We start from the raw sequence: 23,153 nt of genomic DNA, 5'->3' as shown, positions 1-23,153 counted from the left end.
CCTTTTCATTTGATGGTTTTTTTGCTCTCTTGGGCTAAATCTATTCTGGGTTAATATTCTTTTCAAAGTTAACCTTTCTTGATCAGTGCTTTTAATGCAGCTGTTTGACTCAGCCAAGGAAGATGTTATGAAATCTTCTCTCCCATTGTTGCCTGACCAAGGATGCATCAATGGTAACGTGGTCCTTTTGATCTGATTTATTTGGGAGTTCTCCTTGTGCAGCTTGTATCTCAGCAGAAAACCTAACAATCTGTTTGCTCTTACTGGGGAAAAAAGAGATTGTCGCCCTGCCAACATAATTACATTGGTGAGTTAGGGAATAATGAGTGAGAACAGATGAAATATTTAGATATAAATAGTCTGTTTTCATGTGCTGTGATTGTCACTAATAAGGCAGGGATGTGTGGGTTGTGGTTCAGGGACAGGATGAGGAACCAGGACATCTGGATTCCTTTCCTAGCTTTACCACAGTGTATTGAAAAAGTCATCAAATCTCTTTGTGCCCCATCAGTTGGAAGTGGATAATGATGCTCTGGGGACTAATTTTTAATACTGTCATCTTCAGATGTTCAGGAGGGAAGAGCAATACAAGTATACACTTTTTGCACACTAGAAGTTGGTCCAACTAAAACTTTAAATCCAGATACCTAAGAAGTTTGTGAATTAATTTCTCCTATCCTAACTTGTGTAATTTGACCCACTAGCATCAAGAGAAAAACAAGAGGAAGATTAAAACTAGTGCAGAGTGCTTGAACACAATCCTGTAAGTTTGTGATCTTAAGCTTCCTGGGACAAGATATTTTGGGCTTTACACTCTTGACATTTTCAATAAAGAGCTGCCAATGATGTCCTTGACTGAAATATCCTTATTTGTTCAAATCCTGAAAACTACTTAGGCCTTAACTCATGAGGCTTGTTATAGTTTAAAAGAAGTCTACAGTGGCCACCTACAGAAGGGATGTGTTTCCTATGTGTTTTTTGTTCACTGCAGCTGTAAGTAATAGATCACTAAACCACAGATTAAAAGCATGTAATTGCAATAAAAGTAATTAAAGACAAGATTAATTCTACCTAGGGGTAAATAAGCAAATTTGGTATGTAAGTCATAGTGAAAAAGAGTTGTTGCTTGTGTTTTTTTTAACATGCATATGGTAGTGGAGAGTCTCAAAAGCAGAGTTGCTTCTTCAGCTGAGGAGGGGAAGAAATAAACTGTGCTAGGGAGTTGAAAGCCTCGAGTTTAAATCACTTGGGATGAGCACTGCATTATTTTAAAGTTTCTATTACTTATTTAAATTTCCAGTTTACTCAGAATGAGAGTGTGTAATGCACTAGGTGTTTTACCTGGGTGTCAGATGGCTCTACCTACTCTGGAAAGCTAAACAGGAGCAGAAACACAGCTGGTAGTGGGGACTCCACATCCACACTATACATGTGGCTGAATTTTCCAGTTTAGCCCATGCCTTGACTGGCTGGAGCTTAGGAAGCATCTCCTGGAGTACCTCTCTGATGATGGCCTCATCCAAAAGCCCAGTTCCTGTGCTGTGACCTGAGGTGCAAGGAAAAGCATGGTAAGTGGGGGAAATCAGGAAATTTGCTTCACAAATGCCCATCTGATCTGACCCAAAATGCCAACCTACCCTCACCCTATGGGTACTGTTATCCCTGGATAAGGGCAGCACGAGGGCTTGATTTGCACTTGGAATCCAGCTGGCCAGCAAGACTGAGCACAAATTTCCCACTGCTTTCATGGAGGCTTTGCTCAAAATCACTGCAGTTGGACACCACTGAAGCAGCAGCTGGAATACTTATCCTGCAGTATCATTTCAGAGTTCTTTGAAAAAATGCTTAAGGCTATGTGTAAGAGAAATTGGCTTCAGTTTGTTGATTTTACCTCATTTGAGAGCGTATTTGGGAACACTGCAATACTGGCACAGGAGGCACAATTACAGGGAGAATTAGCTCTTCACCATCACTCTAAACTAATTCTGTGTGTTCTGTGATGCTGAGGGAAAAGCCTCTTGATGCAAAAGAAATGCTCCAAGATCTCTAGTGATTCATTCATTTCCCAACTGATGGTATATTAAAACACAGAATAAAATTCTGTGGTTAACCAAATCTTTCCCCTTTCCTATATCCAATCCTTGCTTTCACCAGGAAATATGGCATGCCAGAAAATCCTTAGCATGGCCTGCCTGGGTCTGCAATAAGAAGATGTGGGAAGCAGCATCCCAGGGCTTACTGCTGAGATCCCTCATCCACCTCCAGAACCTCAGAAAATAAGTGCACTTAGAGAGACAGGGAATAGGCACCTGGAGGCCCATAGCCTTCTCCATAAAAATTGCACTTACAATGATGCACATCACACTAATGCTCCTGAAAAGACATCCCAACCAGCACACACATGTGCACATAAGCTCTAGCTGTTCATCTGTGTATGCATGGCCATGTAAGAACCATCTTTATGTGGTGAGACAAAGCAGCCTCATCTACCAAAAGATTTAGCAACATAAATTCTTTTCCTGTATCACAAATCCCACCAGTAGTAATTTCATCTCAAAATGGAAAGCACAGCATTGCATTATTTGAGCACAAAGGCCAAATTTCCCTGGTTGGCAGTTAGACCCCGAGCTCATACAAACACAGCAGGAGAAACCTGAAATGATTTTGTTTCCTAGTGGCACTAATTCCATTGCTGGAGAAAATGTAATTATATTTATGTTGACATTATAATGATAACTTTGCAGGCCAGACTCCATCCTGTCTGTTAGGCCAGATAGAGCTGGAGCACCAGCAGAGAACTAAGGAATGTCTGCTCCTTGGTGGCACTGTGCCTGGAGCCCAGGCAGGCATTTCAACAGCAAAAGTTCACTCTGTGAAAAGACAGTTATGATTTAATTGTGTCACAACTACAAAATCTCCCCTTTTCAAGAAGGTGGGAGTTGCATTCGTTTGTTGGTGACACCTTATTAATATGTGGTGGCATTTTTAGGTATTTATTCAGGTTATTTTAATTTAATATGTTACAGGAGATGTGCCAGCCTATCCTGTTGTTCTCTCAAGGCACTGTGTCAGTGTGAGATGTCACTAGTCCTGAAGACTGGATTAGATTTTCATTCATCACTTCTCTTGCATAAATGGTCCCACTGAAGGGACACAGCACTGAGGCTGGGTGTTTCAATTTAGGGCTGAAAGATTTATTTTCCTTATATAATTCATAAAGAGCTCTGAAGCTACAACTGAACTAAATTAAGCAATTAGAAGACAGAAAGAGCTAAACAACTCATAATTTTCAAAACTAAGACTTTGGTTGAGAATAGCATTCCTGGACAAGCAAGACACATTGCTTTTTTAACAGGTTAAAAAAAAAAAAAAAAACAACTAGGCACAAAAAACCACCCCCTTATTGTTTGTGTCTGCTGAGCCCAATTTTCTTTGTCTTTTCCTCCCATAGTCACACAGCAGGACAAAAGCCATTGTTACAGTATCTGTAATTAGGATACCAGCAGATGGAACAGCTAATCATGCCCCAGCTAAGCACTGTGAGTGTTGCTGGGGAAGTCAGCTAAGGTAGATTCATTTTTCCTAATTTAAGCACATGAAAAAGAAGCACCTGGTTTAACCTCCCATCCCACCTCCCTCTGCCTCCAGTGAGGAGGGAGAGGAACAGACAGACAAGGCTGGGCTGTGGGTGGAATCACTCCTCCTTGGTGCTGCTTCCCCCACCACCAAGGAGGGAAGTGCTGGAGTATCTGAAACTCAGTTTTCTCTGTTAAACTGGAATTTTACCCTTTCTTACCACACAGAAGAGGCAGGAAGATGACTGTCAGACATGAGGGCAGCCAGGGGCACACAGGAGCCACTGACAGCCTGTGCCCTTCTTGACCTCCCCCTCCTCCACTGCTGGATGTAGCCAAGAGAGATTGTCAGTGCTCACATTCCAAGCCTGGGGCACAAATCTGGCTGAGCTTGGTTTTATTCCATTTTCATCAATATTAAAAATATTTCCTGTGCATGGTGGTACTTCTGGCATTCACCACACAAAGGCCTGTGCAGGCATCACATTTTCATAAATGCTTCATGCTTGCCTACAGATTTCACAAGATTACATTGGCTTAAGCAGGAGGAATTTTATGGGCCTTACCAATGTTACCTGAGGAAATACAGCTCCCAAATGGTGATTTAGTTTTTTTTCCCCCAAAATACAGTTGCAATAAGGGGGCTAATGTATGTGAACAACAGAACAAAGTTTCTTAAAGCACAAGAATCATTGAACAAGAACCTTGAACCATTTAAATACTGAGCTTTTAACAGCCTTTGCTTTTGCTGAACTTTTTCAACTTGTTAGTATTCTGTTCAATTAAGGACAATAATACCAAAGATATAACTCTGAAAGCAACAGAATTAAATTGCCAGAAAACTCTGCTATTGAAATCACCTTTACTTGCTCTTAGTTTGTTTTGGTTAGTTGTTTTTTACTTGGGAAGGTTTAGGAGGTCAGTTTTACTATATAATACATTGAGTTGATAATAGATGGAACGGAAATGTAATTGAATTTATTTTAGTCAAAATAAATAATTCTTAAGTTTGAGGGAGTAACTCTTAAGTATGAACACAAAGTCACTGGCCCTTTAAATTCTAAAATTACTACATGAACTCTAATGGGGAGCCAGTATATGAAAGCACTCGAGTCTTATGAGTCACCTCTGTCTAACTTCATTCAGAATTATTGATCTGCTTGCAAATTTAATTAGATCCACACTATGCAAAAATATAACATGCAAGTTAGAAATGTATATACTAATTTGAGCAGAATAGAAGATAATGTAAACTTCTGATTTTAATCCTCAAATTATGCCAATTGGAAGAAAAAAAAAAATTGCAGACCACTTTAATGTATTTTTCCCCTTTTTTGCACTCTTTGCCAGAGCTAATTCTGCAGTGCAAGGAAGAGCATTTCTGCATGGATCCTGCCCTGTCCAGAGTACTGGAAATGTCACAGCACAATCAGAGTCCCACTTCATTTACAGGGGGAGATTGGAACAAACATCTCTGCATTTGAATGATCATCTAAATTAACCTGAGTGTGGCAGAGACCTTCTTTAGCACTCCCTGTCACTAAAGGAAATGAGGGTGCAATTTTATACATCTGATTACAGGAGGGCTGCCCAGCAGGTCCAGTGTAAAATCAAAATAGATGTATCTCACATCTGTGGACTGCTTTTGCTGCACTCAGCACTTCAGTGCTGTATCACATAAAAAGCCTTGCTCCTCAAGCAGAGAATTCCTGATCTGTTTATATGACATAGGAAAGAAAAAAAGGAGATAGCCTTTTAAAAAGTCTTAGTCATTGTAAAACAGTCATAATCAGAAGCAGAAAATGTGCTTTACTTCTTGTTCATTTGATTTTTTGGTCATATTTCCTGGTGTGCCATCTCACTCTTTCAAACTGCAACATTACCAAGATATGTAATTTAAGATTACCCCATCTGCTGTGTCCCTGTTCACCTTTTCCAGGTCCCCTTCAAAGGTGTAAATCAGGTGGCCCAATTACTTCAGGGGAGCTGAGTCACATTGTGCCAATGACTCTGCAAATATTTGTGAGTATTTATGAGGTGCTAACTCTTGTCTCTGTGTGTTCAGCTTAGCCTGGATTCAGCTGAGATACCCAAATTCAAGTACTTAACTGTTAAGCCTGATTTTGCATGCACAGAAGTGTCCTGGCTTTGCATCCAAAATCGATGTTTGACATCTACCCATCCAACTCACCCCTGCAGGACACTGCTGTGTCATTTCCCACTGGTCAGAGCCACATAAAATCTCTGTACATAAAATCTAAGTGCACAAAGCAGGCAGGAGAATAATAGTGTGGTCACTCTGCATAAATGGCCATGGGTACAAAAACTACAGGCAAGGGGAATTCTGTTTTATGAGTATAAATGTTGAGCTAAAGAATTAATTTTTGTTTCTCTGGAAGAGCTCAATGGGACATAAAAATGTCCAGGAATGTTTAATCCTAAAGGGAATGAGATTTATCAAAGCAATTTGAAAGAATGATATGTTCACCTCTGGTTCTACAGGCAAAGAAAAGCCAAGAAAGTGTAAGGCATTAAGAACTTGGAAGCTATTTTTCATTCTGCCAAGCTGTTTTTTGTGCTGCTCTCATTGCCTCAAGTTTGATGCTACAGTGCAAGGCAAATCTGGTTCTGGCAAGCAGTCACTAACTTGTGATAAGCATTAGGTTTACATTTAAAGATCAAAGCAAACATACATAAACCATTTTGAGTACTTACATATCATATTCTCTGCTTTATGTCCTGGCCCTGGGGTTTATATCCCCTCATCACTGAGTTTGCTTCTTATATTCTGGGTGAGTCCAGGGACAACTGGAATCTGTACTGAAAAGAAAATGTAGTTAATTTAATTTATAATAATATGTAGTGGGCTAGAGATTTCAGGCAGAAGTTGTATCTGCTGGTGAGTAGATGAGGCCAGAGGAACTACAAGGTTTGTTACTGTGACACTCACTGAAGTTTTGAATATTCATTGGGTTGTTTTTCTCCCCTCTGACAACAGCCAAATGATCAAACCATTAACAATACACATGTACTTAAACAGAATTCCCATTTATATAACAAATCCCAATGCCAGAGCTGCCCATAACTAAAACTAATAGTCTGAAATCTTGAGAGGGGGGGAAGGTTGGCAATTTTTCCATACCAGGGCAGATTCCAACTACTCTTCCCAGAAGTGAGCTTGGTCCATGGCTAAGCAATCCACAGGTCATACCTATAACCAAACCCTGAAACCCTTCATGACTGAACTCCACCTGTACAGGTTTTTTACACTTCAATAAATCTGACCCTTTCCTTCTGTTTAGTCTAACCTTTTCCACTGGATAAAAATGAAGGCATCATTTTGAAAATCTGTATTGAAAACTCAATTTTTCTGAGCATTGTATGAAGAGTTTAAGAGTACACAGATTTCAGCTCAGGCTCTAAATAAAACTCTTAAGGCTTTGGTTTGAATAAAACTCAGTCTACTGTAAGATGAAGTATTGAAAGTATGCTTCATTTAATGTCTTAGTAGAAACTGCTAGAGATGATTTCTGCACAATGATTTGCACAGGTTAGGAGCTATTGATTCATCTTTACTTACATGTAACAGGCTCTTCCAAAGTCACATGTATAAACAAGCAAACTGATGGCAGATTTACAAGCATTTTGCAAAAGGTATTAAAAGTGTGCTTGTAAAAAAGAATCTGAGCCTGTTCTATGTGTAGTAAACCACTAGAAGAAAAGAAAGAAAGAAAGACACCTGACAGCTTAAAGAAACCAAGTTCATCTCCCTCAATTCTTGGGACCATCTAACCCGTAAATGAAGCAATACCTTGTGAGATCACCCACCACACACATTTAGGCAGGCTGAAAACTGCATATATATCTGGATTTACAGCAGACTTGCTGCAAAACTTCAGGTTAGTTCCACTCTTGCCAGTTCTCCTCATTGCTCAGTGTGTGCAGAAACCTCATCCTGACTCTTGAGTTTCCTTTAAATTGAATTGGGGTATTTTAAAAATGAAATCTTAGGATGAAAGTGTAGAGAATTATTTTTCTTTTCCAAGTACCTGAAGAGTTTTAGGTTTGGTTTCTAATAATTGTCCTTATCTAGTCCAGAAGATTGCTTTTTGACAGTCTGAAGTGTAAACCATTAGTTTTACATGCTTGTATACCCTGGTCTGACTTAGAACCAGTCCAACTGTTTTGTTACAAATGGTTTTAGTTTCCAAGTAAACCAAGTGGCAAAGCAATTCAAAACATATTGAATTCATTTAATACATTAATAACCACAACTGGCTCTAAATCAAAAAGAATTACTCTAGACTTAGAGAGTTTTATTTCTGACAGTTCTTACTTTTAAAATGAAGTAAAACATATTGGATGTATTTACTTACTTTAAAATAGCAAATCACTAACACAGGGATTAACATATTCCTTTTCTTCCTCATGTCCAAGACATTTCTTTATACAGAAGAAAATGCTTGATTTCTCTTCAATGCAAAAAATAATCCTGTAAATGCACTTTTCATGTCCCAATGTGCAGCCACTTTGCTGAACTTGTAGATTGTACAGTTAGATAAATCAGATGTCCTAGTGAAGTTCTAAAGCTGTAAATACAACTTATCTTCACTTAATTACGGCCATGGGCAATTCCTGTTTGGGGAGCAGATCCTGTTCATGAACAGCTTCACCAGAGCAGCTGGTCTAGCCATCACCATTACACAGCTTGTGGAAGCACAGGTACCTTTGTACATCCTTTTTTCCCTGTTATATTAAGGGTGTCCCACAGTGACAAACACAACCTTAGATCTCTGATCTCCCAACATTAACAGAGGGCACTTGGCAACTGATGCCACCAGCAGGATGATGCAGAGCAGCACAGGGGGTATTTTCTGCAGCACTGGCTCTGCAAACAACATCTGCTGAGCTGGGGCAGGGCAGCCCTCCTGCCTGGGGGGAGGCAGCAATGCAGAACAAGCCCAGACAAGGCTTCTGGGGGCTTGTGAGCAGCTCACAAAAACTGCTGCAGGGAAGGGACCACAGCCCAGGTCCCTGTGGTTGGGAGGCACCTGCACCCACACTTCCAAGAGCCCCTGTTCCTGGCTTGGCCTGCCAGGAGGGATGGAGCAGGGGTTCTTCAAGTGGCACTGAGTGCTGGAGCTGCTCCACCCTGCCTGGCAGGCCATGCCAGCTGGCACTGGGTCACCAAGGCCCATTTCTGTCACCTTGGCACAGAGGAACAGAGCACCCTTCCCACACGGCATTTGCACTGAGATTATTTAGTCCTGGAGAGGCACCACGGAGTGAGGAGGGATCATTTCTGATTGTAGCTGTGCTGGAGTCTGGACAGCAGAACTTTGCAGTGGTGCCCTTGCCAGACCTGTGTGCTGTCCCAAGCCACCCCCACTTCATCCTGTCACTGGCTGCAGTGCTCTTGCACATCACACCCCCAGGACCTGACCTGCATCGAGGCTGCTCCCCCTGTCCCTGTGACTTTGCCAGGAATGGGAATGATTTAATGGCAATGGTTCTATGGTTCTCCTCTTCACAACGGGTTGTGGAGATTGGGGCATAAGAGGTCAATATTGTTTAAACACTTTTGTTTTGCCTTTCTTCTCAGAAACTTTAAATCATGAGTTTCCTTACACAGAACTCCCGAACTGACAGCTTTAGGATGTGTGAGAAAGACACAATTAATTTAGTGCAAAAGATAAGACATTTCCTTGGGGAAGCACTAATACCAGGCCTATTACCCCTCAGTGTCATTTCAGATTAGTGTTCTACAGAGAAAGGGACTCTAAATCTTTTTAATTGAAAAATGTTTCTCTTTTCCTTACTATTATAAATTTCTGCCCAGAGGTTAAAGAGTTTTAAAATTATTTCTGAATTGCATCCAATTTCTGGACAGTTTATCAAAAACAGGAGGATGCAGTTTGTCTCTTGCTTTATTAATTTATGTTGGATCAGAAAAAAAGGAGAAATATATTCCCTTGGTGACCCAAATGAAATAGTTACACAGAAAAATGGTTAGAAATGCAAGGTCAGACATCTCTCAAATGCTAAGACTGGCAGCTGTCACCAACACAACCTTGTGTAGGAATACATGCCAAAATTAAATGGAAGGATAATTATCCAAACACAGTGGTGGAAACAACAGTCGAGAGAAGAATTTTACTCAGCTTCTCTCTCCCCTTTCCTGGCTTAAGTTTGAAAAACATCAAAAACAATTATTTTAATCCATGTAGGTTGTATGACTCCTAAGTCACAAAATTACCTCAAGAAAAGAAGAAAATGCAAATACCCTTTTACTTTTAGCATGTCCTGAGCAGGAACATTCAAAACTGTGACCTGGGCTTGCTCAGTCCTTGATCCATGGCCTTGGAACAGCCTCTTTTTATCCCCAAAGTGATGGATGAGATTTGAAGCAAAGGCCTGGCTTTGAGTGCTGTAGGCACTAACCCCAGGAGCCTCCTGGAAAGCACAGCTCCCTTTGGTGCCAATGGCCTGCTGGAAGACAGGAAAAGCATCACACAGAGTTAGTTAATTCTCTATTTACATCTTCTTTTAGCTACAAGGTTGCCTGGCTATCTTTTCTAGAGCAGTAAACACAAAAGCACTGTAATTCAGGGGGCAGCACGTTTAAAAAGGCACTCTGCAGGTGAATGTTTCTGTACAGATTGGACTGACACAGTCTTTGGGCAGCTGCACAGTCCACAGATATTTGTGTGTTAGGGTGGTTTGGCTTTTTTGTCCTTGAGAATTCTTCCAAACAACTGTGTTCTTTCCACTTCTCCTGACTGTATAATGGTTGTTTCCCCTGATCTGTACTGAAGAAAAAATATTTTCATTTTCTAATTCAATCCTTAGCCCTTGTTTTCTCAACCTTTAGTTCTCAAGAAACTTGATTTCTTAAAAAAAAAAAAAAAAGAAAATTTCTAATTAAGCCATTTATCACACTTTTCCAAGTGGGTAGAGTGACAAATTAGCCCTATCTCTTCCACCAACAATCTGATGGATGGGAAGATAAAGATGCAGAGGCTGTTATTTTAGCTGGAAGCTCTCCACTATATCAATTGTTTGGCCCCAAGCCAAAAGACCCTAAGAGTTGACAAGGACTAATGATGGGTCCATAAAGTTTATGCAGCATGAGGCCTGACATCAAAGGAATGCAGCCTTATTAGCAATATCTCTATGCCTTCTCCTTGGAAAAAAAAATACTCATTTGTTTTTCCAAAGGTTTTACTTAATCATTCTACTCTCTCAGCAAATGGGAAGAAAATTAAAACTGTAAATAAATTGGCACAATAATCTATGGCTGACGAGTTCTGCCCTTCTCTACAAATACCAAGTGATTGTTACTACTTTTAAGTCATGTCCACCAAGAGAGCCTAAGAGGGGTAGACTGCAAATAAATTTCCCTAAGAGTCTTTCCTCTCACCACTATTTGCTTGGGAATACTTAAACTCTTCCCAAGTATTAACTCTTGGTGGTTTTAGGATATGAAGTTAGGGCTGAGGTGGATATTGAGCCTGACTCTGTGACAGCATCACCTTCAGTGTTTGTAACCTACATCTTTCTGCCAGTGGTTTTATTTTAATGTGCACCATTTGGACATGGAATGGAAATCCTGTGTAGTGCAATTACTACCTGACTGGAAAGCAGGAGGAGAGGACATAACAGCTAGGATGACTTCTAAGAAAAATCAAATCAATAACTCAACAGCAAAAACCTCTTTTGGCATCTTTGACAAAACAAGTCACTTCTGCAGATACTGTACATTACTCTGGGCTAGAAGTAAAATCCATATATTTTTTACTGGAAAACTATTTAAAGACTACTCTTGACATCCCATTCTTTATAATCTTTTTTTCTCTTGTGTAAATAGGACAGTTTTCAGCTTGCTGGCACAATGAGAAACTTTGGTACTGCTTTATCAAATCCAACTGCAGTAGTCCTGCATATTCATATACCTGATGAACTTGATTGATCTTTTCAACACAACATTTTTACAGGATGGAATTCAAACCAATACTGCAATGAAATGATGACAGCACTGGAAGTGCAAAGCCACATTCAGCACATCCTACAGTATTTTACCTTCACTTTGCAGTCTGGATTTAATAGTATGTGTGGAAGGAACACTGTGCAAAACTAGGGATGTCATCCATCTTCAACCTTCCTGTGTCTCAATAAACTGCTCTGGATTATCCCTCCTCTATTGCTCCCAATCCATCACCAACTTGCTCTGAGTGGCTTTGCACTGCTGCAGCTTTTCTTTCTTGTTGTTTTTCCAAAGGGGATGTGCCATTGCATCTGCCACGCTGATTTGGACCCTGGGACATCAAGGCAATTTACATCCCACTGGGATGTCCACAAGCTCTGATGGTTTTTGGGGAAATACAAAAAAGCTTGGAGTCTGTGAGGTCCAACACAAACAATCATGGAAAGAACAAAAGGGAACTTTTGTAGGTTGTAAATCCTACAACCTCACCCAGCAATGTCAAAACCAGGAATTAAAATTCTCTTTGAAAAGACCATGGCAATTAAATTTTTTTCCTTCTTCCTGATGCATTTAATATGTGTAAGTTCCTAATGCATTTTCTTAGCTGCTTATTGGTAACAGGGCTGCTTAGGAACCATATTCTCCCCATGACATCCCCTTGCAACACTTTGGATGAAATTCTAATTAAAGAAAATGCACTGGTTGAAGTTTTCTACTTAGAATTGTATTTTTTTTTCAATAAAAATGAAGTGTAAGTATTATAGCACTATGCAATGAAGTATTCAAATGCCATTCCTTCTAACTTAGGACAGGGACTCCTTGAACAAAGAAGCTTAAATGCAAATTGGCTGGAAATAAAATGAAATGGGAAAAAAAAATCAGTGCTGCCAATGAACCAAACTGTTTGCTTACTTATAATTAGCAGCATGGTCATTGCCTGGCTGCCCTGGCACTCTGTAAATATGCCTGGGCAGACAGTGTGATTTAAGATAATTTAGAAGATTTATTTATTATTTAACATTTATTCATTGCCTCAAGAGTGAGGTAAAGCAACAACTCTCTCAGTCACTCAGCTTGGTTAGGGGGTAGTGGCTACAACTCAGTCCTATTGAGCCTTTCTTCAGTAAAATAAAGGATTTTCCTTTTCTTCAAACATGGCTCCAATTACTGAATTGACCAAACTCATTCAAAATAACAAGCTTCAGATTTTTCAAAGGTTCCTGAATTTATCACACATTTTAGCAAACAAAGTTAAGAAATTTTGTTCTGTAATTTACAATTTATGGCATGATTCAATGAAAGACCTTAAAAAGGCTTAACTACAAAATAAATAATAACAATAATAATAAACTTACTCCACCCTGCATTTGGCTTTCATTTGCCAGATGACCAGTTTGTTTTACTTTCTTAACACAACTTTGGAAAATACAGCAAGTCTGTATATGTACAGTTCCCACCTGGAAGCACAAACTTTAGCAGCCAACTCCAAGTTAAAACATGAATTCACCTTTCATTTCTGTTCAAAGGTAATGTATAATTCAGTTAGAGCTGAGGGATACACATATAATTTGCCTTTAAGTGTTGCCAAATAGATTCTGTGCTCAGTGTGGTAGAAGGAAAGTACAAAACAGACCAGCAAACCAGCACACTGCTACTTCTGCTCCATAGGGAAGTGCACAGGTTTTGAAATCAGTAGGAATTTGGGCTGTTCCATCGTGCCTGTGAAACTGAAGTGGAAAGATGGCACTTCAGAGTGCAGAGATACTGCTCAGCTATGGCAATGGAAATACACATTGCAGCCATCAAAGGGATCTGGTTTGCACTTCTCTTGATTTTTTTCTTCCTCTAAATAGTGCTGATATTATCTCTTTTCTCAGCTTTATTTCAGTCTCTTGCATTGGGAACAGTTTGTGATTTTAAGATGAACATGAGTATTAGGACAGAGTTTTGCTCACTAAATGACACATGATGAGAATTATCATTTCAGAGCAGTATGTCCTATTTTAGCTATTTCCACTATCAGGAAGTGATGAGCTGACCTACTTGTGTGTTACAAAATTAGCCAAGGATCTTTAAGCAAAATCAATGCCACTGATCTGATCAGAAACCAGAGAGAGGTGCAATGTGTTCCCAGCATGAGCCCTTTGGTGCCCCTCCCAGCACTGCTGTCAGAGCACATCCTCCCTGTGTGGCCCAACACAACCTGGCCATTGCTGAAAAACTCAAAAAATTCTATTCAAAAAGTGCCATTCGAGTTCTAGGCTGAAAATCCACTGAGGATTTTGGTGGGCATCACTCTGCAGGCTTGAAGATACAGACTGGAGGCAGCAGATCTGGACCTCCAGGGAACCTGTGTGCTTTCTCCCAAAAATGCCTGATTTTACACCATTCCACCAGCCTGCAGAGGTTTTGGTGCTTGCTTTCTTTACAACTTGAATCTAGGTATTACCAATCACTTCTGCAATGCTGATAAACAAGCACAAATCCTTTCACTGTGTCTATCACCATAATTATTGACAGAATTCTATTATTAAATTAATTGTACCTCCTTTATTTTGTAGTGTTTGCTGCTACCCCAGGGATGAATATCAGACTCTCTGCAGCGAGTTGGACTTTCTGTGCTCACTACCAGAATGCCCAGCTGAGTCTCAAAGCCTTAACAGAGCATAGTAACTTCACTAGATGGCAGTGGAGAGAAATATTACTTTATATCAATATATTTTTAATAGAATAGGGACACATCCCAGCAGTCCTGCAGTTTATCAATGCTGTCTGTGTTAACACTACATCACAAGACAGCAGTTCTCTCACCCACACTGAAGTCCAGGGGCTCCTGCCCAGCTAAATAAATCACTGTGCAAATGTTTGAGAAAGCACTAATGCAGAAAGAGAGGGAGCAACATGCACTCCTCTTTGAAGGGTTTTTCTCATAAGCTCAACTGTACCATGGTCTTTCACAAAATCTCAGGAAAAAGCAAGTTGCAAGAAGAAAGTTTTCAAAAGAAAACTCCAAAGAAATCAGAGACACTGTTCTTCAAAGAATCTTAATGTTGATGTCATTAACATGATGAAGAAAATGAGTGAAGAGTAAGAATGAGAAAGCAAATGGTTCAAGGAGCTTTGTGAGGACTACTCTGCATTCAATAAAATCATTTTCATCCACAAGAAATCCTTACAAATACATGTTTCTTGGGAGAACTCTACATCCCTTATAGGCAACTCAAGAAACAAAGCATAATTTTTCAGACTTCTGACAAAACTTCAGGATTAAATACTTCAAGAAGCAAGTTTTAAGATTCAAAACCTTCAAAAATTCAATCTTTGGAATGCAGAGAACCAATGCCTGCCAGTCTTCAGAAATTGATACACCTGGACAAAATTAAAGAACCAAAATAGAATGGATGATTTCAGCCAAGTGCATTACTTCAATAGTTTATCAGCAAAGTTCTCTAGAAACAATAGTTGTCTGGCTTTATTTAGAATGCTCAGAAAACACAAGCTCTCACTTACTACAATAGGGAGATAAAAAAAGTTTGGTTTCTTCTAGCATCACATGTAAAAAAAATGTATTTTCTAAAGCTGGTTTCTTGCTGTGGGAGAAATATTTTAAAAACCCAATTCATGCCTAAATCACACTCCTCTAAAGTATTATTGCCTTTATCTTAAGGATGTCCAAGACTTTCCCCTCAGAGAGCAATACATTGTCCTCTGGCATCTCAGCTGCTCCCTCACCAAACTGTTTGCAATAGCAAGCAGAGATTCAGGATATTGAAAGTGCTGATAAAAAACAAACCCAGTTGTGTTGCAAGTGACTTCTTGACTTATGCCTGCTAAGCACAATTCAAAGGCTTGAACTTTTAAAAGCATAATTCTCTCTATTTATTTTTGTGCAAATATGAGCAGATGAGAAACAATTCCTTATGGCATTTCAATCTGTGAGACTTCTCTTACTTTTCCTCCTCACTGGCCATTGAGGAACAGAAATATCTGGAGGTGCAAAGCCTCAGGGTTTTGTTAGTGACACAAGGAGTTGTATTCTCTGCATCTCTGGTCAAACACACAATACATGAGGCTGACACATAAAGAACAACTTGTTGCATAAACCAACTTGGTTAAAAAAAAAAAAAAAAAAAAGACTGCTCCCCAAGCATCATGAGATGGAGATTCTAGAAAAAAACACATTTAAGATTATCTTGGTAGATTCCTCCAGATGCAGATACTGTAAATTTGTTTGATATATTTGTGGAACTAAATACATTTAATAGAAACACAAAAGACCAATCTGATAGAACAGTGATGCCTCTTGTGCTTGCTCCAACCCCAGTCACAGGGAAGTAATTTTCTTTTATCATTAACATTAGAGACCTTCATGTTGGGAGCCCTGAATGATACCAATAAGCAATGAGACAGCCAGGTACCCTGGAAAAAAGGCAGAAGTCCTCTCCAAGAGCCTAGATAATGACAAAACAACCCTTTTAGTTTATTTATTGCACTCATTCAGTTCCTCTTTTAAACTCTTTAATTTCACGTTACACAAAGAGATCACAATTGCAGAATTAAGAGAACTGCTACACTGTGTCCTTCCCACTTTCTCCCCAGCACATTCATAAATCACAGAGCTGTGGGTTTGACTGGAAGCTGTGCCATGGTGTTAATTTTAATTAAGTAGCCTTAAAGTAAGTGGCCAATCAATATTGATTCATGTGGGTCTGCCTGCACTAAGTCATCACAGTGTCTGAAGGCAGTGCTGATGTGAATATAATACCCTAGCTTGGCCTGTCCACATCACATCAAATGAAGATAAAGAGTGAAAAGAAAATACTCACTGAGCTATTTTCTCCACTATAATGTGCATCTGACTGAAGAGCAGATTCCCCTCCTTTTCAAAGCTGTACAAGTGTTTCCCAGCCTGTTTAGTTTGCATTTAACTCCTCTGCACAGAACTTGAATTTTATACTACCACAAAAAATGTCGTGACTTGCCTTTCCTGAAGTTCTGGAGGAGGACCTGGCTGATGGATACTGGTTAGATCTGACCATGATCTGCACAACCCACTGCTTGCAACAAGGCCTGGAAATTGCTGTATCACAGTTAGGAAACCATTACAATAAGATCTGCCTTATCAACTCCAAAATATAACTGTGTAGCAATCAATTAAAGGCTTTATTAAGTTGACTGGCATATCGATATCTAAATTAAATTGATCTAACTCTGAGGAACTTGCTCTGATTTCCTAGCACTTCAAGCAAGTTTCTCTCTTCTCTAAAGGGAAGCAAGTGTTTAATTGCCCCATGTTTATAGGTGATTCTTTTGCCACAGCCTAATTAGCTGACATGGGCCATGAAGACTATAATCTATTTTAACACTTCTCAGTTATCATTTGATAGGTGCACAATCTATTTTTATTCCTCACCAGGCCACCCCAAAAATTGCTGAAGTCTGAAGCTCTAATTTAAAATTACTGCTTACTTTTACAGCAAATTATACTACTCCTTGATGGGGTCCTGCAGCTTAAATAACAGTGAAACAGAGCTGAAGACAGAGTGCCAATTTATAAACTAGTTTTATACATCAGTAAAACTATGACCAAAGTGGATTATAACATAAAACCCTGACAAACAAGTAGCTACAACATAAGCAGTGAAATAATTTTTGTTAGCAGTCCCAAATCAGGTCTCTCCCAGAAACATATTTCATCTCAGCCTCTGATTGTATTTGTATTACATTTTCTAGCTAATGTTTGAAAAGAAATATTTGACTTAGGGATGTATAGATCTTATTTAGTTTTTTTGCTACCCCTTTCTTTCACCCCTTTCTTTTCAGCAATGAAAATCTGCAGTGCTGTGCTGCTTGCTGCAGGTTGTAGATGTGAGTTTTCAGCTTGTACAGTGACACTCATTGTGTTTACTAAGCAAAACAGTTGTAACTGTATGTGGGAATGAAAAGCCTTAATTTTTGTGGAATTGAATGATTTGTACAAATTCTACTTCTGAATTGCTCTGGAAACTTGAAATACTCACATAGTTAAGAAAGCCATTCAGATGTCTTTCCAGTCTTTCATTTTCTGGCTTTGATGCATTTGCCACTGGGGTTTTCACAGAATATTCAGCTTTCCAGATGGTTTCGTTTACATTTCTAAGGAGAGAGACTCCATTTGCCATCGTGTGGAGCTTGGGGCTCAACTGCAGGTCACACCTAACGAGGGGACATCTAGAAAATGAAAAATTCCTAGCACCTCTGTGGTTAGCCCTGCTGAATAATTGCTGCAGTAGCCGAGTTTTGCTGTACAGATGTTGGTAATTTGCTATTGAAAACCACCAGTATCAAACTGTCAGAGTCAAGAAATGGCTTTAATTATTTCCTCCCTGGAGCAGTAATAGCCATTACTTGAGCGCTGCCAAAGCTGGAATGTGTTTGTGTGGGTGATTTCTTAGCACATGGAGTTCAGGCAGCTTTACCTGCCCTTGCCAGCCCTTTGCTCCCTCCTTGTGGAAGGAGATTGCTTCAGCCAGGGCCAGATCATCTGGAGACCACCACGAGCTCTCCTCCTTTTCCCTGGCCACCAAAGACTAACATTGTTTTTCTGCTTCATTGAGTCCTGAAAATAGAAGATAAATCAGACAGAAAGCCCTTGGAATGAAGGATAAGAGGAAAAAATCTTCTCTGGGAGGGAATAATTAAACAAAAATATCAGAAGCTATGGGAAATTTCATGAGAAATTGTACTGAGAAAGAAGGTGAGGTCAGCAGGGCTACTGTAGGAGTCTTCTCACTCTGCATAAGCACTGCCTGGGCTCTCCCTTCCTGCAGCATTAGGCACAAGTAAAACCATAGTCAAAACCACACAGCTTAAAAAAATATATTAAAATTCAGGAGCAGGTCAAAATATTTTTTACCATTTTCCATCAATTTCAATATTATTCTCTCTGCTTCATCAAATAGATCCAAACCCCAGAAAAATTAAAAACTGATGTTAATGTGAACATTTCCACAGGAGCCTACAAGGGGCTTTGGCTTGTGCTTCAAAAGAACTAAAACCTCTCCAAAATAACTTCTGGGCTAGGATGTTTTATTCCTCGTTCCCATGCTGTATTGATTTGGGAAGACTATCTAACCTCTGCACCTTTTAAAGCTATCTTGTCTCTGAAGTGGGGTAAGGTTCTTCTCCCTAAACAATTTGAGGACTTTTTGTGTCCCTGACAGAGAAGTGCTGAAGCAAAGTCTGGGGGAGTTTGTCTCCTAGAAGAGCAGGGAACACTGAGGGTGTTCTTGCAATATCCATGTTCTTGGTCAGCAATGAGCTGTTATTCCTTTGAAGTGCTCACTTTGGATATTTGTGGATATTTGTACATATGGAGATGGGGTGTGTTTTCCCACATGCAGCAACTTTTCCTTCTGCTGACTGCACAGCCCAGCCCAATGTCACATTGATGCTCTCTGGGTTGCTCCAGAAGGGAGAAGCAAACCATGCCTTATAAAAAAGAAGCAACATGATAAGGACAATCAATCTAATGAAATATACTAAAGATATTTTCCAGCTTAAAAGCTTTTAAGTCATTAAGACCTCACCTCTAAGTCATGAGCATGTTTGCTATTAATTTATCTGATGGTTTTAACTACTAGCAAGGAAGAGGTCAAGATGTTTTAACTACACACAGATTTTCCTAGAATTTTATTTCCTTCCTTTTTAGGTCAGCAATAAAATTTAAAAAACTTTGGGGGGAAAAAAAAGAAATAGTCCCTACTTTAAAGCAAGCAGCTCAAAAGAGAGGTAAAATGGCATTTCTTCACAACCCAGTGAAGTCAAGACTACCAGGTTTTATTGAGTTTGAGAAGCATTAAGGTATTTTTTCAAGTAAACCTGTTGAATATTTCTGAGAGGTGATCACTTCTAATTGCTGCTGCTGGTATCACAGCACAGCAGATAGCCAACACCATCTGTCAGCAGCAAAAGCTGACTGACCATTAATGAAAGGGGTTCTAATACTGCTCAATAGAGGCTGATGATCAATAGCTGTTAAAGTTCTGCTGCTCTCCCTCCCCAAGAGCATAAATAATAATGAGTTCTGAAATGCTCCCTGGTGTCTCAGCATGGGCAGGAACTGTTCTGATTGCAACAGGCACTTCTTGTGTGTGCCACATCTTCTCCAGGAAATTGATACCTACGGACAGAGCCTGGTGTCATCGACACCCAGCTCACAGCTGAAACTGGTTTGGAGTTTTGTTAAGAATGACAAGATTTGATGAATGGAGATGAACGATTAAAATGCTTCAGCCTAAGTCCTCACACAATGTGATGGCAAATAAGTCTTCAAAGAGATTTATTTTTGTTCCTAGCAGCTGGATATCTAGAGCCTGCCGTTCCTGAGGGAGTCCCAGAGACCCACTTGATGATGGGAGTGTTTCACAGCTGTAAGAGACTCGGATTGTTAAACAATGACTCGAGCTGGAACACATTTTAGTGACTAGACTCTGCAAGCCCTGGGGTCTCTAATTGCCTGCAGGCAGGCTGCTTATCACTGCAGGCCTGGAGCTCCCATCTTGTAACATGAGGCAGTGAAAGCCTGTCTTGAACATAGAATTCAATTACAAGGACATGATTCCAGAAAAAAATCCCAACAAGAACACACCTTTGCACCCCATTTTCTGCTGTCAGAGGGGCAGGTGCCCTGGGGGCTCACTGAAATCAGGAAGATGGATCCTTATTTGTACTTACACATGAAAGCTGCTGTGAAAATTAATTGTTTTCCTTACCTACAGACAACACTTATTTACGAGGCAATTACTCAATTACAAACTCTTCCATTTTGAATGTGAATGGACATTAAACTTGGACAATGCCAGAAGAACATTTGGGAAGTTGCAATGACAGAAGCAAAGCTTTTGTAAAGCACCTTACAAGCCACATTTAAAAATCACTTTGAAACACTCATCAAAGATTTAATTACAGGCTCTATTGTGATCTGTATTAGCAGGCCTTGATTATTACTGCAAAATATGCCACATTAACTTACACATGATGGAAATGTAGATTTAAATAGCATTAAAGTATTATAATTAAAACTAAATCACCATAAACAAAATTAATGAAGAACATTTTCTGGTTCATAGCCCTAGTTTTTCAGAAATTTGTTCACTAGCTGATTAGAATGCCAAAAGTGGCCATTTTCTATCAGGTAACACAAATCTAACTACACAAAGTTCCAGTACAGCCTTGAAATCAAAACAATCTATCTTATTTTGACAGAAGATAAATACTTAATAACCATTTCTAGGAGGCAAAACAAAATCCTCACTAAATCTGGCATAATTTTAAAATTGCTAAAAATTATATAAGACAGTTTCCTAGATTTCTTCTTTAGTTTGGTAGCAAGATTCTGTAGCAAGATATTCTGGGGGCTATTGTTCACATTAAATGCATTTGCCTTAAAAAAACCCTAATTTTATTTCTGTTTCAGGCAGTCACAAAAGTACAAATAATCTACAAAAGAAATAGCTACAATTCCCCCTGAAAATTAATCTTTTTTAGAACATCACATCTAATTGCCACTTGATAAAAACTTTGGGTTAAGATGAAACAGCATGAAGAATAATGAATTATTATTCCCCTCCTTTGACATGTTTTAGTGATATGAATGTTTTTGGTTAGTTATTTTCAGTGAGCATCATGCTGTCTTGCCTCAGTCCCATACAGAACTTTGTCACAAAACAATTCAAGTTCTACTTTGACTTTTATTCTTCCCCAGAAATACAGATTATTTGGGATGTCTGACTAACTGTATAAGGAATAATTTGCTTGCACAGTGCCAGTAATTTTCAAGCACCCATCACATTTTAAAGGCAGAAATATTTAATGGTTTTGGGTTTAAAAAAATGCCAATAGTGACAATTTTGAAGCCATTAGGTCTGTGTCACTGTGCCAGAAATCAGACTGCTGGCAGTGTGCATGTTCACAGGGGAAGAGCAACTCAGGGAATATGAGAAGCTTCAGCTCAGAAGGCAGGTGAGATGTATGTATTAAGAATTACCTGAGCAAACTATTAGAGAATAAAAAGGATATTCCTATGAAAGAGGAAAAATACTTTAAATGCAACCCGCTCTTTAAAAATGGTCCTCCTCAGTTCCATGGAATAAGTAGAATACCTCATAGCACTCTGTGCTCTTTAAACACATTTACAATAAAGAGATAAGCCAGGACAGAAAATGAATCGCCCCATTTCTCCAGGGACAATGCTGAACCCAGGTATCTCCCTAAAAATGTCTTAAATTCCTCAGGAAAAAAAAAAAATCAGACTTACATCTTTCCTGCAGTACTCTGCCACATCTCTGTCCTGTGTATTTCCTGATAGAATGGTCAGGGAACTTTCTTCCTAGCTGTGAGTGAAGCTGCCACTTTCTCAGGAGACTAGCACACAGTCAGTGGATCAAAATGATCCTCCCTCCTTTGCAAGACCTCCATAAGACTTCCATAAGAATTAAAACTAAGAAAAAAAAAAAAATTTCACCCATTTGGGGATAGAGAAATGGAGGAGAATTTTTTTTTTTTTTTGTGGGTGACTCATTATTGACTGCTGGCCTTCAGGTGGCTTTTACCCTCAAGTGTTTAAGTAGAAATAGATGTAGATAGTGATGAATTTAATTACCACCTGAAACTCTTACAGGATCAGGTCTGGAGGGAAGTAGATTTCAGTGCATCCTCAGCTGTGGAACGAGAGACAGGTGCAGGCTAAAAAAAAAGAACCCCTGTTCTAATCACTCCTCTTCAATGCAGCTGGTTTAACAAGAGCACAGAGGTTTTTTTGGACCATGCTTGGAAAATGGGAATTTTCATCTCTTTGTTCTTAATGTACTATGCAGAAAGGTCACTTGTTCTGGCAGTGGCTAATGTGTGACATCTGAGCAGCTCCTTAGCAGGGTAAATTGCTGCAGTTCAGAGGTATAAATAGCCCCAGCAGCACTCACCAGGCCAGGAGCTCCTCAAAAACGCTTCTGATTAATTTCCTGTTACTGGCTTGGTCTTCCAATGCCTCTGGAGAACTTCCTGGCAGCACAGTGAAACCCCATTTGCAGAGTGGCGTTTCCACAGTTTTGCCTTTGATTGCCAAGCCAACACTTGATGCCTCCTATTGATCACATTCCCCCACCTCCACCGATGGCCTTGGAGGGGAGCCGACCCAGGAACCTTCCTGGCGCAGCCTGGACTGGCCCCATGCAGATGAGCTGTGGCTTTAATGCCTCCTGCCTACCACCTGCTCATTCCTCCCTGTGTCTGTATCTGTCTCTTCATGGAGTCCTCTCCATCTGTGGAAGGACTTTGTGCCCTTCCTCTGGCACGTGTGCCTGCAGCATCTAAATATCCTTCACTTCCGAGTGGACACGTGTGCCTCTTCACTCTTAAAGAATTTCTTGTTCAGCAGCATTTCAGTGACCAACAAACACTGATTAAAATCCCCTGCTCAAGTAGAGCATTTTTTAGTAATTTAACTTTAAATGCTGTCATGGAGCACATGGCATTTACAGTCACAAGACTCAAGCAGTTGCAAAAAGAGGTATTTGAGCAGCAGAACCTAAAATTCACATAGCAAACCTCGGAGT

At 39.7% G+C, this 23,153-nt stretch overlaps 1 long non-coding RNA gene across 2 annotated transcripts in view; it reads right to left on the bottom strand.

Moving 5' to 3' along the window:
* LOC306802743 overlaps nt 1–23,153 on the bottom strand; it is a 44,677-nt gene that overhangs the window by 2,152 nt on the left and 19,372 nt on the right. The window contains exons 9-12 of one of the 2 annotated variants that reach the window (XR_013774450.1): nt 18,018–18,157; nt 9,867–10,064; nt 6,291–6,395; nt 1,342–1,546 (exon numbers count right to left, since the gene is read on the bottom strand). This is a non-coding gene — a long non-coding RNA (uncharacterized lncRNA). Of the gene's footprint in view, nt 1–1,341; nt 1,547–6,290; nt 6,396–9,866; nt 10,065–15,847; nt 16,011–18,017; nt 18,158–23,153 lie in introns of those variants that run through there. The other variant, XR_013774451.1, reaches the window with a different exon arrangement.

This window comes from Erithacus rubecula (assembly GCF_903797595.1).
Source record: "Erithacus rubecula genome assembly, chromosome: 5".
In the NCBI taxonomy this organism is placed as follows: Eukaryota; Metazoa; Chordata; class Aves; order Passeriformes; family Muscicapidae; genus Erithacus; species Erithacus rubecula.
Note: the sequence above shows the minus strand (reverse complement) of the source record. Positions and strands in the feature narration are given on the sequence as shown.